Genomic DNA, 18428 nt, shown 5'->3' with positions numbered 1-18428 from the left:
TTTTATTTATAGAGGGCACACAGGGTCTGTCTCGTGCCGGGGAGTTAGGAAGTAAACTACTTATGCGTGGGGCATTTGTTATATCAGCAAACATTTATTGAGCACTTACTGTGTGCCAAGCATGGCTCTAAGCACTTCTCACAGGTTATGTCGTGCTCCAAACAGCCATTGCAGAGGGCTGACCCTGTCCACTCCATTTCACAAATGAGGAGCCTGCAGCAGGCAAACACCACTGCGGGAGGAGTGCTGACGTCCAGGCTGTGCAGAGCATCATCAGTGAGACCCGTGAGGGTGTTCTGTACTACTTGTGAGTGAATTTCAGCTCTGTGGTTTATAATCACATGCAAGTAGGGACTAGGGTAGCATGAAATCCTGAACTCTGTAATTTCAAAACTTGATCATCTGCTTTATTCCCTTCCAATGGAGGCTCCACAATAAGCTGACTGTGATCAAATCCTGGTACTGTCTCTTACAAACAATGTGACCAGTAGAAAAGTTCTTCTCTCTCTGGGCTTAAATTTCCATATCTTATGTGTGCACGCACATGCATTCATGTATGTGTGTGCGCACCAACATGTGTGTGCATGCTTACAGCATTTATGAATAGGGCTCTGGTATCAAATAACCTGGATTTGAATTCTGGCTCAGCCACTCACCAGCCCACAACCTCAGGCAAATGACTTAACCTCTAGGTGCCTCAGTTTCTTCCTCTGTCACATGGTGACAATCAGCCCTCACCTCATAGGGTTGATGTGAGAATTAGATGAATTGGTCCATTTAAAACTCTTAGAAGGGAGCCTGGAACAGGGTTAGTGCTGGATGACTGCCCCTGTTATTACTGCTCATGGTTCTGCAGTGTGTCCATGTGCAGCTCTGTGCAGGGCACAGTAGGCATCAGGGGTGAATACATTACGAGCCCTACCTCCCCCACCTGACACTGCCGTCATCAGCGGAGGGGGTAGCATCTTGGCTAGGTGACTTTGGGCCAAGTGCGTCATCTCCCTGTGCTTTGGTTTCCTCGCCCAGAAAATGAGGACAATGATCACACTTGTCTCCTGAGGCTGCTGGGAGGATGTGCATCAAGTCCCTAGAGCAGTGCCAGGCCTGCAGTCGGTGCTATGCATGCATTAGCTGCTATTCCTATTCTTATTAATACTATTAGTGCTTGTCCCATTTAGATTCATCCTAGAGGCATATTGGCCAGTATGCTAAGCTTGTTTCTGATTTGGGGCCTTGCCATTTCCTCAGCTTGGGACACCCTTCCCCTGCATCTTCACCCAGCAGCTCCTATTCCTAGGTTGCCTCCTCAGGGAGGCCTCCTGGACTGCTTTCTCTGACAGAGCTCCTTGCTCACCCCTGCACACTCTCTATCATGTTATCCTATGTTCCCAATTGCTTTCCACCTGGCTGTGGTTTCCCAGAAGCAGATCCCGAGACAAGGATTTTAGTGCAAGTATTAGGTAGGTGCAAAAGTAATTGCCATGATGCAAAAACCGTGATTACTTTTGCACCAACCTAATATAATAGTTTATGTGGGAGGTGGTCCCAGGAAATACTAACAGGGGAGTGGGGAAGTGAGACAGGGTGTTGCCACTGTGGGCAACTGGAGCTTAGTCCTCTACCAGCTGAATGTTTGTCCTCCAATCTCTTTGCCCTGTTAGCCGAGGGCTTGTCCCAGGGCCATCAACTGTCAGCACTTCTGGCCACAGGCTAAGAGAAAGCTCTCAGGAGGACAGTCTCAGGATGCCCATGATGGCGGGACTGTGTCTGTTTTTTTCACTGTTGCTTCTAGGACATTGCTTCACATTTAGAAGATGATCTTTAAATGTGTGTGGAAGGAACAAAAAGGAAGACGGGAAGGAAGGAAGGGACAGAAGATGGACTTTGCCCTTCTGTAACACCTTAAGAAGAAAGAAAGAAGGAAGGAAGGGAGGAAAGGAGGAAGGGAGGGAGGAAAGGAGGAATGGAAAGAAGGGAGGAAAGGAGGAAGGGAGGGAAGGAAGTAGGAAAGGAAGAAAGGGATGGAGGAAGGGAGGGAGGAAGATGGATTTCTGCCCTTCTACAACACCCTAAGAAAAAAGAAAGAAGGAAGGAGGGAAGGAAGAAAGGGAGGGAGGGACACCTTTGTTTCTTGTGGTGCAGGTTAATCCCAAAATTGGGGCTCAGCCTGGGAGGGTTCCTGGTGTTGTGGAGGAAAGAACTCAAGAGTGAGCCAGGAGTGAAAGAAAGCAGGTTTATTAGAGCAGCAGTGTGCAGCAGAAGGACTGCTCCATAGCATAGGCAGAGCAGCCCAGAGCAGCAGTCCCTGCAGACCAGGGCTAGCTGTATTTATACTACTCTTAATTATATGCTAATTAAGGGGTGGGTTAATTAGAATTTTCTAGAAAAGGGGCAGACGGTTCCCGGAACCATATAAGGTAACTTCTGGGTAGTTTCCATGGCATTTGTAAACTGTCCTGGCACTGGTGGGAGGTGGGAGTGTCTTTATGCTAATGAGCAGTGAGGGCAACTACAGGTTGCTTTTGCCACCATCTGCTGGTTTTGGCCAGTTGCTTTACTGCATCCTGCTTCGATCAGCAGGATCATGATCTGTGCTTGGAAAACAAGTCCTGCTGATCTCCCACCTCACTTGCAATATTAAGGGAGCCATTCTCTGCCCATTCCCCATCACGGGTGGGATCTGGATCATCAAGGCTCTGAGGTTGAGCCTATAACCCTTTTTGAGGCACCGCCACTTAGATTACAAATGTGACTCCTCCAACACTAGTTCAATCATCTCCTCATTGCTTTAAGGGAAATAGGCAAAGCTCAGAGGCCTGGAGGGCTTTTTTTTTTTTTTTTTTTTTAAATCACTGTCGGTTGCACCAGCCCTAGAAGAGACAGTGGTTAATTTTATGTGTCAACTTGACTGGACCATGAAGTGCCCAAATATTTTGCTTAAACATTATTCTGAGTGATGCTATGAGGGTGTTTTTGGTGAGGTTAACATTTAAATCAGTAGGCTGAGTGAAGCCAGTTGCCTCTCTCAGGAGGGTGGGCCTCATGCAATCAGTTAAAGGCCTGAATAGAACAAAAAGGTGACCCTCCCTGAGTGAGAGGGAACTCCTCCAGCCTGACTGCCTGGGAACTGGAACTCAGCTGTTTCCTGCTTTTGGACTAGAACTGAGACATTGTCTTTTCTTTGGTCGAGCCTGCTGGCTTTTGGACTAGAAGACTATTGGTTCTCCTGGTTCTCCAGCTTGCAACTCACCCGACAGATCTTGGGATTTATCAGCCTCCATAATCATGTGAACTAACTCCTTACAATAAATCTCTCTCTCTCTCTCTCTCTCCCTCCCTCCCTCCCTCCCTCTCCCTCTCTTCTCTGTCTCCCTCCACACACACACACACGCTGGTGTTTCTCTTTCTCTAGAGAACCTTGACTCAAACAGAAGGTAACTGGGGTAATTGGGGATGGTTCAGCACAGCCCTCTGGTGTGATGAGCACAGTGGCTAGGAGGACACAATGGCTCCCTGTGATCATTTGCCTAAAGAGTTTAGTGGACATTTGTTCTTCTTTTTTGCCAACCACTGATGAGTGATTTCTATGGAAGGAGCTACAGTTAGTCCCTCAGGGGGCAGTTGCAGGATTCTGGATACATCTTCAGTGTCTCATACCTTTGCTGTTGGCAGCATGGGCTGGGATGTGTGTGCCGTGTGAAGGCACCAGAGACATCAAGGGACGAGTTATGATTGGGGGGGTGTGTAATCTGGGGGCCATATTTCCTGGCTGTGTGGCCTGAAAGTCTAATTCTTTGGTAGGCATGAGCCCAAGCTACCCAATAGGATTTCATAAATAAACCCCCTTCCTAATTGAACTGGCTGGAGTAGGTTCCATTAGCAACTAAAAGCCCTGATCCATATGTGGTACAAGTTTATGAAACATTTTAATCAGTACAAAAAAATATGTAGTAAGGAACGTGTGCTTGGCTCTGGATTTAACTGGAAAGGCAGGGCCAGCAGGTGGGAAAGAGATATGAGAGAACAAAGTAAGGTTGTCTACAGCTGATCCATTTCCTCAGTGTATTAATTCAACCAGTAACCACTGAGCTCCTCCTATGCCAGGCATTGTGCTCCGTGCACAGGATTCAGTGATGTCCAAGGCAGACGAGACCCCTGTCTTCATGCAGCTTCTGTTCTAGTGGGGAGATGGCAAGAGACAAGCACACAGTGAATAACTAAGATGATTTCAGATTGCAGTGAGTGCTTTGAAGAAAATAAATCAGAGCAAGGATAGAGAGTGATGGAGACAGACACCTCCTTTGGACAGGGTGGTTGTGAAAAGCTTCTCAGAGGAGGTGACACTTGAGCTGTGACCTGGAGGGTGAGAAGCAGCCATCTGGGCTAAGTGTCCCAGGCAGAAAAAAAGTATGTGCAGAAGCCTTGAGACTAGAAAGAACTTAGCATGTTTCAGAAGCAGCAAGGAGCCCATCATGCATGGCCTTGTGGCCACAGTAAGGAGACTGGATTTTACTCTAAAAGCTTGGGGAAACCACTGGGAGTCCTAGGCAAGGGAACTACATAGTCTCATTTTCCTTTTACAAACAGACTTTGACTGCTGAGTGCAGGATGGATTATGAGGGGTTGGTAGACCAGATGACCAGCCAGGGTTGCTGCAGTTGTCCTGAGGTTGGGGATGAGAGATGATGGCAGCTTGGATACAGGTGGGGGTGGCAGAGGGTAGAGAAGAGACAAGTGGGCAGATTCAGAATCTACTTTGGAAGCAGAGCTATTAGGAGGTGCTTATGGGATTGGGTGTGGGGTGTGAGAAAAAGGAAAGTGTTGGACGTAACCAAATGGACATAGATGATCATAAGAAGAATCCATTACCATCTACCAAACAAATCACAGCATTAAACACTTTAGAGTTCAGAAAGCCCCATCATATACATTGTTCTCATTGAATCATACAAAGTTCACAGGGAAGAGGCCTTAAGGATCATCTAGTGCAGCTGCTTAATTTGAAGAGAAGAGGAAACTAGAGCCAGAGAGGGGAAGTGACTCACCCAAGGTCACCTGGAGAGATAATTCCAGACCCCAAGTCAGAGTCCAGGCCTTCCAATTTCCAAATCATTGCTTTTTACACTATGGAATTTGGTTAGGAAGACTTCCTTTCTGTCGGTTTCTTTCTCTTATCTGCACAGTAGGGTACTGTTGGCTGCCTTAGGGATCACTCCTGGGAGCACCTTTCTCAGCCCATGCACTTTCCTTGCCCTTCACAAACTCAGATGGCTCCTCCAGCAAGAATCAAGTCCTGTCTTGCCCTAGGCAGAATCCATCACTCCAGTGCCTCTAGCTTCAACATATGCATATTCTTCCACCCAACAAATCCTATATTTAGAAACGTATCCCATAGAAACCAAAGCTCTACAGTACAAGAATACATATTCAAAGATATTTATTCCAGTGCTGATCATACTTAGTTGATTATAGTTGAATCATTGAATCTGAAAACACTCTGAATATCCATCAGCAGGGGAATGGTTGATTAATGTAAAATTTATTCATATTATGGAATATTAGATGGTTATTTTGAAATACTGAGTTGGATCCTGATATATCAATTGAGATGATGTCTATGCCATATTGAGGATTAAGAAAACACAGTATGAAGTATTTATGTAGTCAAATTATAGTTTGCAAAAGAAACCCAAACCCTTAAAAAGGAGGTCAGGAAATCCCTGTCAGTGTGTATATGTCTATGTATGAACCTGTGTAGAAGTGTGTAGAAAGTTGTGGAAGGAGATACATTTGGAAGTGGGGTTGGGAAGGAGGAGACAGGCAGGGGGCAGGGAAATTAGAGAAGGATTGAAAAGGAAGCGTTGTAGAATCCTGGGAGAAAATGTAGACAGAGTCTCCCTGTGTGTGAAAATTGACCATGTACATAGAAATGCACCAAGTTGACAAGATGAGGTTGCGTTGGCCATTTTTATCTTGACTTATGTGATGATCTTGACATATTTTGGTAACAAAGATAATATACAAGTGAATGAACAAACTGATAAAAAGGGAAGAGCCCCTTGGTGGAGGCCCTCAAGACCCACACAGAAGGTACAGTTGGCTTTGAGGGACTTCCCAAGACAGAGGAATAGGAGTGAGGTTGTCAGGCCCTGGGGGAACAAGGAACAAATGTGTGTGCAGCCTTCAGACCCAGGAGGCTGATTCACTCTCTAGGGACAGGGTTTCAGGACTCTATTCTTCTCTGCCTGGGGAGGGGGAGAGGGTGGGTGAGACCTGAGGTAGCTGAGATGTCCTTGGATTCCCTGCCTCATCCTGGGCAGGGTGGAGAGCCAGCCAGGGAAAGGTTACAGGACAAGAAAAACTTCAGGTGGGGACAACAGTAGATTTCAGCCTCTGTGAGCACACGTGGCTGTGCAAGGGGTGGTGGTTATCAATGGCGGTCTCGCCCCTAAAGAGGTGCCTTGGGTGCACGATGCTGAGAGGAGTGTGATGTCGGCATTTGGGATGTGAGCTGAGGATACCATGCGGCTGTAATACATAGGACAATCCCACACCATGCAGAATTTATCTTGTATCTTGCACTAGTTTTGAATGTTTCACTGGACATTCATGTCAGCAAACCCTATTTACAATGATCTGAGCCTCCAGTGAAAAGTCCAGTTTACATAGAGACAATCATAATGTTTTAATAATCACTTTCCTGGGACAGCAACTCTGGTGTAAATCAAGCGAAGCTCGTGTTTGTTTTGTTCAGAAGTTCACCAACAGCGGGTCAGCATCCTGAGCCCTCTCCTCACTAGCGGCAATATGCATGACATTTGAGGTGGCAACTCAACAGGCTTGTCACCAGTCTGCATTTACAGCTTAATCACTTCTAGTGCAGTCGGTCAGAGCATTTGCATGTTGAAGTATGTATTAATTTCTTACAAATTACTTTACATAAATTACTTTTCTTATACTTCTGTCTTTATATTATAGTTAGGGCATTATATTGAACTTTTAAAAAGACATGGATAGGCTGTATTATCTATGAATTATATTTGAAGATGCAAGCGTGGAAATCATAAAATATTGGTTTAAAAAAGGTGGCATAGGTTCGACACAGCTGAGAACCACATTTCTAAAACTCAGCAGTATCTTCTCTTTCCCCAGGGAAACTGCAGCCTCATTTGGAGAGGCTTTTGAACTTTTTTGTTAAATTGAGCCAGATCTTTTACCATGAAAGAGGATCTTTTCTTTTCTTCTTACCCATCAAGTCTTCCTTTGCCAAGATTCCCCTTAATGAGTCTGCTGGAGGCCAGTGTAATTTTAATCATTACAACCTTGGGCCATATAAATTCTCCTGGAATTGTCCCTACAAATACAAGTATAACTGTCTGGCTCCAGTTTGCTGCAGACACGGCTGGGGCTTCTGCCAAATTTAGGCCACTGCCTGGTGGGCAAATGATTTGTCCCTCCATAGGGGACAGATCAATAATCAACAAACAAACACATTAAAAAGATAAAAAGGCAGAAAGCTTAGTTATGCAAATCAGGGTGGAAGAGAGAGAGGGCAAAGAAAAGGGCCTCATTCATATTCTGCAACTTCAGCATGCCCTGGCCCATTGGCCGATTTCTAGTAAAACACTCCGCCCAGAGCAGCCAACACTCTGGCTCATTAATAAAGGTTTGTCCCAACTGGAGTAAACACCACCGGTTCCCAGGACACCCAGAAGCAGAAAATTAACAAGAGGTGAACTGGGTCATTAGCTGCGGCACAATATGGGTCATCCTAGATTAATTTAGTTCCCTTCAACTGAAGGCTCAAAGAGAGTGACCAGTTCTCATGGAGAGGGACAGTGACTTAGCAGCATGTTGAGGTCTCTTGGATACCAGGCCAGGAGCTGTCATTATGATTCATGGCGCCTCTGACATCACTCGGTGGTTTTGTGATGCAAAGTTTCATGTTGTCTAAACACACACAAGGGAACCGGTGAGTTTGTGTGTGGTTGTTGGGTGCACACCCACAGAATGGGACCCACAGAGACACACAGAGGACTAAATGACGCACCGGGTTCCTACAAGTGTCATCATGTCACAGTCCCTGAGTAGCCTGTTACACGATGGTGTTCTTGAACTATGTGAATATTTGGGCGATTGCAGGGATAAAGTTAAACAAATCCAAGCGTTATAATTCTGCATTATGCCTATGTTTTGATTTTTCATCTTTTATTTGGAGAATAAGAAAGCCAAATAGAGAAAAGGAAGCCCAGCCAACCAGCCCAGTTTCACGTGGGCAGAACCAGGAGGAAATTCAAAGGGGAGGGAATCCCCCTCGCCAGAGTCGCCTCCGCGTGCACCAGGAAGCCCACCGCAGGCCCACCATCTGGGCTGGGAGATTCGTCAGCAGACGTTGGCCTGCGACAGTCACACTTCCTGCTCCTCAGTCTGAGATGCCCAAACCAGATGGCGGAGGCCCGATGGGGAAGGAGCAGCCTCCGCAGAGGTCCGCCTGGTTTTCCAGCCCTGGACTTGCAGCCAGGACATCAGGACTCCCTCCTGCTCCCCTACCCCTCCTGCTGGTGAAGCAAGCCCCTGCTGCCCAGAGTGGAGCCTTCTCTGCCCTGGAAAGATGCTTGGAAACTTGGCGATGCTTCCAGACTTGCAGGCGCCGGGGGCCTGTCTTCTCTTCCTCTCCCTTCTCCTGGACTTGCTGACCTTCCTTCTGTGCCACAAACGGCCAGGTTCATTCCCCTGTGTGGGCATGCTCCTGTCCCCAGCCCTGTGCGTGGTTGCACCTCCTCACCTTTCAGGGCTCTGTCAAGTGTCATCTCCTGGGTGCGTGCCTCCCTGACCACCCTGTCTCCAGGAGCCCCCTCCACCCAGGCACTTCCTAGCATGTCACCCCATTTCCTCTTCTCAGGACCCCTCACCACCATATGAAATGAACTTGAGCGCGTGATGAGTTGGGGAACATCTCTCTCCCTCCTTACCTGTGTGTGAGCTCAAGGAGGCAGGGACTGACCTGACTTAAGAACCTGTGTGCCCAGCGCCTATGGCAGCACCCGGCACGGAGGCGCTGGTTGCCCACCATGCTGGATGACTCATGGGAGAGCCAGATATCCGAGTCTTGCTGTAGCTGTTCACAGGCACCTGACTGTGGGAGGGACCCTTTCTCTAGGGGTCAAGGTTTTTTCCTTGGTAAAATAGAGCTAATTCCTAATACTCATCACTCATGACTGCTGGGAGCTCAAAGACTGAGGTGACATATGTCAAAGCACTTGGCCAACTCAGAGAGCTACAGAAAGAGAAGCGGCCATGTTAAGTTGCTGGCATACACCTGAGTAGAATTCAGGGAGTGGGCTAAGGGAGAGCACGGTGATGGGCAGTCTGGTGGAATTCTGTAATGTGTGCGCTGAAAATACTGGTTAATATTGACCACCACGGGGGAGAGGGGAAGAAAATACTGGCTACCCTCTCCCTACGAACATTAATTCATGCCTACTGCATGCTGGGTTCTGTTCTGAAAGTTTCATAGGAATTCCCTTGTTAAATTCTCACCACTATACTTGAGATTATTATCATCTCCATTGCACAGATAAGGAAACTGAGGCACAGGGAGGTTAGGGCACCTCCAAAATCCATACTCTAAGCCACAGTGTTGCACTCCCTCTCCAGAAAAAAAAATGCATGGAATAACAGATTCAATTCTGTTAAAGTCAAGGGAGAACGGAAATGCATCTTGTTAGCTTATTAATCAAGTAAGAACTTCAGTGTCAGAGGGGATCTTGACAGATTCTCTAAATGCGTTTTTTTGAGCAGCACCTCTTTTCGCCAAGAGGAAGAAATACGTGACTCTGGTGGACACAGGTGGCATTCCCTCCAGCATGTGTGACTCAGAGGGTGTTTCAGCAGGGTTTCAAGGACCCAGCTTCTGCATGGGCCCCCAGTAGGAAGCAAATGTGGAAATGGCTGACCATTTCTACAGATGTGGAAATGCTTCGTTTTAATTTTTCCTTGAGCTTGGCAAGGCCTAGGTGGCCCGAGAGTGAGATGCTTTATCTAGCCACATGTCTCTGTGCAGACACGTCTAACTGTTACTCAACGCTCCTGCTCTCTTCTTCGATATCAACAGAACCTCAGGCTGCCCAGGATGAAGTCCACCTTCTCTGGCATCCCTCATCCTGGGGTGGCCCCCTGGACTCAGTTCTGGTCAATAGGATGGAAAGAGAAGGGATGGGTCTGACTTCCAGGTGCGCCCTGCAACTTGAGTGTCTCCTTCCTTCCCCCACCCACTGGCTGGAATGCAGACTGGGTGGCAAGCCATACTGGGCCACCTGGAGGAGAGTGACACTCCAGGAAGGGCAGCCACAAGGCGGGCAGAGGCTGGGCCCCAGCCCCTTGTAGCTGCCCGTTTTCAGGTAGGGGCAGATTCAGGGACGATGTGAGGTCAGGGAGAGCACAGTTTAGGGTTTTAAGTTTGGTCTTGCCCATCAGGACCCAAGGCTCTTCTTTCCCTCCCCCCATGAAGAAACCTCCTCTGTCCCCCCAGGGTTAGAAGCCCTGCTCCCTGACTTCCTGCCCCACCCTCTACCCCCTTGTCTTCCAAATCACTTCATGGTTCCTGCTCCAGGGCAGTGATGAACCCCCAACCCATTGCCTCAGGGTCTGAAAAGCAGCCCAGGATCTCCCTCCTTTCCCTTGCCTGGACTTGCCTGTGGCCTCTAATCCTGGACAGAAATATCAGAAAAAGCCCTGGGTCTAATCTGCAGGAGCCTTGCCCTTCCCTCTGGGGATTAGGGATTAGGGAAGCTGAGCAATCACTAAAGGCCCAGACAGCTCCTAACTGGCTTGAACTCCAGGGACCACATCCCCAAAGACAGGCTGTCAGGCCCCCTGGAGGGGTGTGTTCGTAATGGAAGGTGTGCACTCTGATGAACACAGGGTTCACGAGCCATGCATCAGGCCGAGCTGCTGAAAACCACCCAGTGACCCTGAATCAGAAAGAAGCCCGGCTGCCTGTAATGGGTGGAGGAGAGACACCTGAAGGACAGACATAGCCTTTATGTGGAAGAGGAAGGCACTGCAAAGGAAGCTCAGGGCTCGACACATCTCTGCACTCTGGGCTCCCAGCCAACCTTGTATCCATCACTAAAGACCGTCTGGAGGCCCCCTGGACTCTGCTAGGCAGGGCTGCTCTAGCATCTTAGATACAGGATGAGGGATGCTATGATCAGGAGAGGCTGGATTGTAGCTCAAGAGAGTCTTCACTCACCAGAAGGTTGCAGTTCTCAAAGCCCCAAATGATGGCTGGAAGTTTCAGGCAGTGTGGATGCCAACATTTCTCTACTGGGGCTCAGGGGGACAGTCCCATTGGAGGGGGCTCCACAGGGTCGTGGAAGCTCCCTTTGTACTAAGCACTCTTGTTGGAGATAGATTCTAGGATTATCTGGGGTAGCTTGGGGAGGGAAATGGAAATCATACTTAGGTCTAAAACCTCCCTTAGCACCCCTCAGCCACTGCCTAGTTGTAGGGACCTGGGCTTCTTTTCTATACAAGGAAGAACTTTCTAACTGAACTCTCTAACGATGACTGGAGCTCCCTGGGAAGGAAGTGAGCTTACTGTCACTGGTGGTAATCAAGAGGTGAATGATGCTTGGTGGAATGTGTGGAGGAATTCCTGCATCGCCTGAATAACTAGAAGGAAGAACTTTGACGTTTGTGATCATTTTTGCAGTGCTGTGAACTATACAATGGTAAAGCCCTAGATCTATTTCCCATTCGTTTTGCTCACCACACAGGGCTTAGTGCGATGCATGGCTCAGAGCACCCATGGGATAAATGCTTCTGGAAGGACAGAGCGGTGTTTCTCTGTCATCCCATTTATCCCACTGGATGCCACTGCTCATGGTGATCTCTGGGGAGTGGGGGCAGTGGGGGTGGAAACTAGGATCCCCAGAGAGTACAATTACCCACTTCTTGTACTTTTGTACATATTCTATGTAAGTTGTGCACATTTACTTAGAGCATTATTACTTTTAATTTGTTTTTCAATTGTAAGACTAACAAATACATGCTTAATTTAAAAATCACACAGGCCGGGCGTGGTGGCTCATGCCTGTAATCCCAGCACTTTGGGAAGCCGAGGTGGGCAGATCACCTGAGGTCAGGAGTTCGAGACCAGCTTGGCCAACATGGTGAAACCCCATCTCTACTAAAAATACAAAAATTAGCCGGATGCGGTGGCACATGCCTGTAATCCCAGCTACTTGGGAGGCTGAGGCATAAGAATCACTTGAGTCAGGGAATTCCCTTTCCTAGCCAAGCAAAGCTGTGACAGAAGGCACCTGGAAAATCGGGTCACTCCTACCCTAATACTGCGCTTTTCCAATGGTCTTAGCAAACGGCACACCAGATTATATCCCGCGCCTGGCTCGGAGGGTCCCATGCCCACGGAGCCTTGCTCATTGCTAGCACAGCAGTCTGAGATTGAACTGCAAGGCGACAGCGAGGCTAGGGAAGGGGCGCCCGCCATTGCTGAGGCTTGAGTAGGTAAACAAAGCGGCCGGGAAGCTCGAACTGGGTGGAGCCCACCACAGTTCAAGGAGGCCTGCCTGCCTCTGTAGACTCCACCTTTGGGGGCAGGGCATAGCCGAACAAAAGGCAGCAGAAACCTCTGCAGACTTAAATGTCCGTGTCTGACAGATTGGAAGACAGTAGTGGTTCTCCCAGCACTGAGTTTGAGATCTGAGAATGGACAGACTGCCTCCTCAAGTGGGTCCCTGACCCCCGAGTAGCCTAACTGGGAGGCACCCCCCAGTAGGGGCAGACTGACACCTCACACGGCCGGGTACCCCTCTGAGACGAAACTTCCAGAGGAACGATCAGGCAGCAATATTCCCTGTTCAGCAATATTCACTGTTCTGCAGCCTCCGCTGCTGACACCCGGGCAAACAAGATCTGGAGTGGACCTCCAGCAAACTCCAACAGACATGCAGCTGAGGATCCTGACTGTTAGAAGGAAAACTAACAAACAGAAAGGACATCCACACCAAAACCCCATCTGTACATCACCATCATCAAAGACCAAAGGTAGATAAAAACACAAAGATGGGGAAAAAACAGAGCAGAAAAACTGAAAATTCTAAAAATCAGAGCACCTGTCCTCCTCCAAAGGAACACAGCTCCTCACCAGCAATGGAACAAAGCTGGATGGAGAATGACTTTGACGAGCTGAGAGAAGAAGGCTTCAGACGATCAAACTTCTCCAAGCTAAAGGAGGAAGTTCGAACCCATCGCAAAGAAGTTAAAAACCTTCAAAAAAGATTAGACAAATGGCTAACTAGAATAACCAATGCAGAGAAGTTCTTAAAGGATGTGATGGAGCTGAAAACCATGGCACGAGAACTACGTGACGAATGCACAAGCTCCAGTAGCCGACTTGATCAACTAGAAGAAAGGGTATCAGTGATGGAAGATCAAATGAATGAAATGAAGCGAGAAGAGAAGTTTAGAGTAGAAAGCATAAAAAGAAATGAACAAAGCCTCCAAGAAATATGGGACTATGTGAAAAGACCAAATCTACATCTGATTGGTGTACCTGAAAGTGATGGGGAGAATGGAACCAAGTTGGAAAACACTCTGCAGGATATTATCCAGGAGAACTTCCCCAACCTAGTAAGGCAGGCCAACATTCAAATTCAGGAAATACAGAGAATGCCACAAAGATACTCCTCGAGAAGAGCAACTCCAAGACACATAATTGTCAGATTCACCAAAGTTGAAATGAAGGAAAAAATGTTAAGGGCAGCCAGAGAGACAGGTCAGGTTACCCACAAAGGGAAGCCCATCAGACTAACAGCTGATCTCTCAGCAGAAACTCTACAAGCCAGAAGAGAGTGGGGGCCAGTATTCAACATTCTTAAAGAAAAGAAGTTTCAACCCAGAATTTCATATCCAGCCAAACTAAGCTTCATAAGTGAAGGAGAAATAAAATCCTTTACAGACAAGCAAATGCTGAGAGATTTTGTCACCACCAGGCCTGCCCTACAAGAGCTCCTGAAGGAAGCACTAAACATGGAAAGGAATAACCGGTAACAGCCACCGCAAAAACATGCCAAATTGTAAAGACCATCGATGCTAGGAAGAAACCGCATCAACTAGCGAGCAAAATAACCAGCTAACATCATAATGACAGGATCAAATTCACACATAACAATATTAACCTTAAATGTAAATGGGCTAAATGCTCCAATTAAAAGACACAGACTGGCAAATTGGATAAAGAGTCAAGACCCATCAGTGTATTGTATTCAGAAACCCATCTCATGTGCAGAGACACACATAGGCACAAAATAAAGGGATGGAGAGGGATGGAGAGGGATGGAGGAAGATCTACCAAGCAAATGGAAAACAAAAAAAAGGCAGGGGTTGCAATCCTAATATCTGATAAAACGGACTTTAAACCAACAAAGATCAAAAGAGACAAAGAAGGCCATTACATAATGGTAAAGGGATCAATTCAACAAGAAGAGCTAACTATCCTAAATATATATGCACCCAATATAGGAGCACCCAGATTCATAAAGCAAGTCCTTACAGACCTACAAAGAGACTTAGACTCCCACACAATAATAATGGGAGACTTTAACTCCCCACTGTCAACATTAGACAGATCAATGAGACAAAGTTAACAAGGATATCCAGGAATTGAACTCAGCTCTGCACCAAGCAGACCTAACAGACATCTACAGAACTCTCCACCCCAAATCAATAGAATATACATTATTCTCAGCACCACACTGCACGTATTCCAAAATTGACCACAGAGTTGGAAGTAAAGCACTCCTCAGCAATTACAAAATAACAGAAATTATAACAAACTGTCTTTCAGACCACAGTGCAATCAAACTAGAACTCAGGATTAAGAAACTCAATCAAAACTGCTCAACTACATGGAAACTGAACAACCTGCTCCTGAATGACTACTGGGTACATAACGAAATGAAGGCAGAAATAAAGATGTTCTTTGAAACCAACGAGAACAAAGACACAACATACCAGAATCTCTGGGACACATTTAAAGCAGTGTGTAGAGGGAAATTTATAGCACTAAATGCCCACAAGAGAAAGCAGGAAAGATCTAAAATTGACACACTAACATCACTATTAAAAGAACTAGAGAAGCAAGAGCAAACACATTCAAAAGCTAGCAGAAGGCAATAAATAACTAAGATCAGAGCAGAACTGAAGGAGATAGAGTCACAAAAAAACCCTTCAAAAAGTCAATGAATCCAGGAACTGGTTTTTTGAAAAGATCAACAAAATTGATAGACTGCTAGCAAGACTAATAAAGAAGAAAAGAGAGAAGAATCAAATAGACGCAATAAAAAACGATAAAGGGGATATCACCACCGATCTCACAGAAATACAAAATACCATCAGAGAATACTATAAACACCTCTATGCAAATAAACTAGAAAATCCAGAAGAAATGGATCAATTCCTTGACACATACACCCTCCCAAGACTAAACCAGGAAGAAGTTGAATCTCTGAATAGACCAATAACAGGCTTTGAAATTGAGGCAATAATTAAGAGCTTACCAACCAAAAAAGTCCAGGACCAGATGGATTCATAGCCGAATTCTATCAGAGGTACGAGGAGGAGCTGGTACCATTCCTTCTGAAACTATTCCAATCAATAGAAAAAGAGGGAATCCTCCCTAACTCATTTTATGAAGCCAGCATCATCCTGATACCAAAGCCTGGCAGAGACACAACAAAAAAAGAGAATTTTAGACCAATATCCCTGATGAACATCGATGCAAAAATCCTCAGTAAAATACTGGCAAACCGAATCCAGCAGCACATCGAAAAGCTTATCCACCATGATCAAGTGGGCTTCATCCCTGGGATGCAAGGTTGGTTCAACATATGCAAATCAATAAACATAATCCAGCATATAAACAGAACCAATGACAAAAACCACATGATTATCTCAATAGATGCAGAAAAGGCCTTTGATAAAATTCAACAGCCCTTCATGCTAAAAACTCTCAATAAATTAGGTATTGATGGGACGTATCTAATAAGAGCTATTTATGACAAACCCACAGCCAATATCATACTGAATGGGCAAAAACTGGAAGCATTCCCTTTGAAAACTGGCACAAGACAGGGATGCCCTCTCTCACCACTCCTATTCAACATAATATTGGAAGTTCTGGCCAGGGCAATCAGGCAGGAGAAAGAAATAAAGGGTATTCAATTAGGAAAAGAGGAAGTCAAATTGTCCCTGTTTGCAGATGACATGATTGTATATCCAGAAAACCCCATTGTCTCAGCCCAAAATCTCCTTAAGCTGATAAGCAACTTCAGCAAAGTCTCAGGATAGAAAATCAATGTACAAAAATCACAAGCATTCTTACACACCAATAACAGACAAACAGAGAGCCAAATCATGAGTGAACTCCCATTCACAATTGCTTCAAAGAGAATAAAATACCTAGGAATCCAACTTACAAGGGATGTGAAGGACCTCTTCAAGGAGAACTACAAACCACTGCTCAATGAAATAAAAGAGGATACAAACAAATGGAAGAACATTCCATGATTATGGATAGGAAGAATCAATATCGTGAAAATGGCCATACTGCCCAAGGTAATTTATAGATTCAATGCCATCCCCATCAAGCTACCAATGACTTTCTTCACAGAATTAGAAAAAAACTACTTTAAAGTTCATGTGGAACCAAAAAAGAGCCCACATTGCCAAGTCAATCCTAAGCCAAAAGAACAAAGCTGGAGGCATCATGCTACCTGACTTCAAACTACACTACAAGGCTACAGTAACCAAAACAGCATGGTACTGGTGCCAAAACAGAGATATAGACCAATGGAACAGAACAGAGCCCTCAGAAATAATACTACACATCTACAACTATCTGATCTTTGACAAACCTCACAAAAACAAGAAATGGGGAAAGGATTCCCTATTCAACAAATGGTGCTGGGAAAACTGGCTAGCCATATGTAGGAAGCTGAAACTGGATCCCTTCCTTACACCTTATACAAAAATTAATTCAAGATGGATTAAAGACTTAAATGTTAGACCTAAAACCATAAAAACCCTAGAAGAAAACCTAGGTAATACCATTCAGGACATAGGCATGGGCAAGGACTTCATGTCTAAAGCACCAAAAGCAATGGCAACAAAAGCCAAAATTGACAAATGGGATCTAATTAAACTAAAGAGCTTCTGCACAGCAAAAGAAACTACCATCAGAGTGAACAGGCAACCTACAGAATGGGAGAAAATTTTTGCAATCTACTCATCTGACAAAGGGCTAATATCCAGAATCTACAAAGATCTCAAACAAATTTACAAGAAAAAAACAACCCCATCAACAAGTGGGCAAAGGATATGAACAGACACTCCTCAAAAGAAGACATTTATGCAGCCAACAGACACATGAAAAAATGCTCATCATCACTGGCCATCAGAGAAATGCAAATCAAAACCACAATGAGATACCATCTCACACCAGTTAGAATGGCAATCATTAAAAAGTCAGGAAACAGCAGGTGCTGGAGAGGATGTGGAGAAACAGGAACACTTTTACACTGTTGGTGGGACTGTAAACTAGCTCAACCATTGTGGAAGTCAGTGTGGCGATTCCTCAGGGATCTAGAACTAAAAATACCATTTGACCTAGCCATCTCATTACTGGGTATATACCCAAAGGATTATAAATCATGCTGCTATAAAGACACATGCACACGTATGTTTATTGTGGCACTATTCACAATAGCAAAGACTTGGAACCAACCCAAATGTCCAACAATGATAGATTGGATTAAGAAAATGTGGCACATATACAGCATGGAATACTATGCAGCCGTAAAAAATGATGAGTTCATGTCCTTTGTTGGGACATGGATGAAGCTGGAAACCATCATTCTCAGCAAACTATCGGAAGGACAAAAAACCAAACACCGCATGTTCTCTCTCGTAGGTGGGAACTGAACAATGAGAACACTTGGACACAGGAAGGGGAACATCACACACTGGGGCCTGTTGTGGGGTGGGGGGAGGGGGGAGGGATAGCATTAGGAGATATACCTATTGTAAATGACGAGTTAATGGGTGCAGCACACCAACATGGCACATGTATACATATGTAACAAACCTGCACGTGGTGCACATGTACCCTAGAACTTAAAGTATAATAAAAATATATATATATATTAAAAAACAAAACAAAAAAAGAGTCGCTTGAACCTGGGAGGCAGAGGTTGCAGTGAGCCAAGACCGCGCCACTGCACTCCAGCCTGGGCGACAGAAGGAGACTCTGTCTCAAAAAAAAAAAAAAAAAATTCACACGGAGAAGGATGGCAATCAATGAAAAGTGAAATTCTTCCTCTTTCCCAGGCATGGATTACCTTGTA

Source organism: Pongo abelii, chromosome 21 (assembly GCF_028885655.2).
Source record: "Pongo abelii isolate AG06213 chromosome 21, NHGRI_mPonAbe1-v2.0_pri, whole genome shotgun sequence".
Lineage (NCBI taxonomy): Eukaryota > Metazoa > Chordata > Mammalia > Primates > Hominidae > Pongo > Pongo abelii.
Note: the sequence above shows the minus strand (reverse complement) of the source record.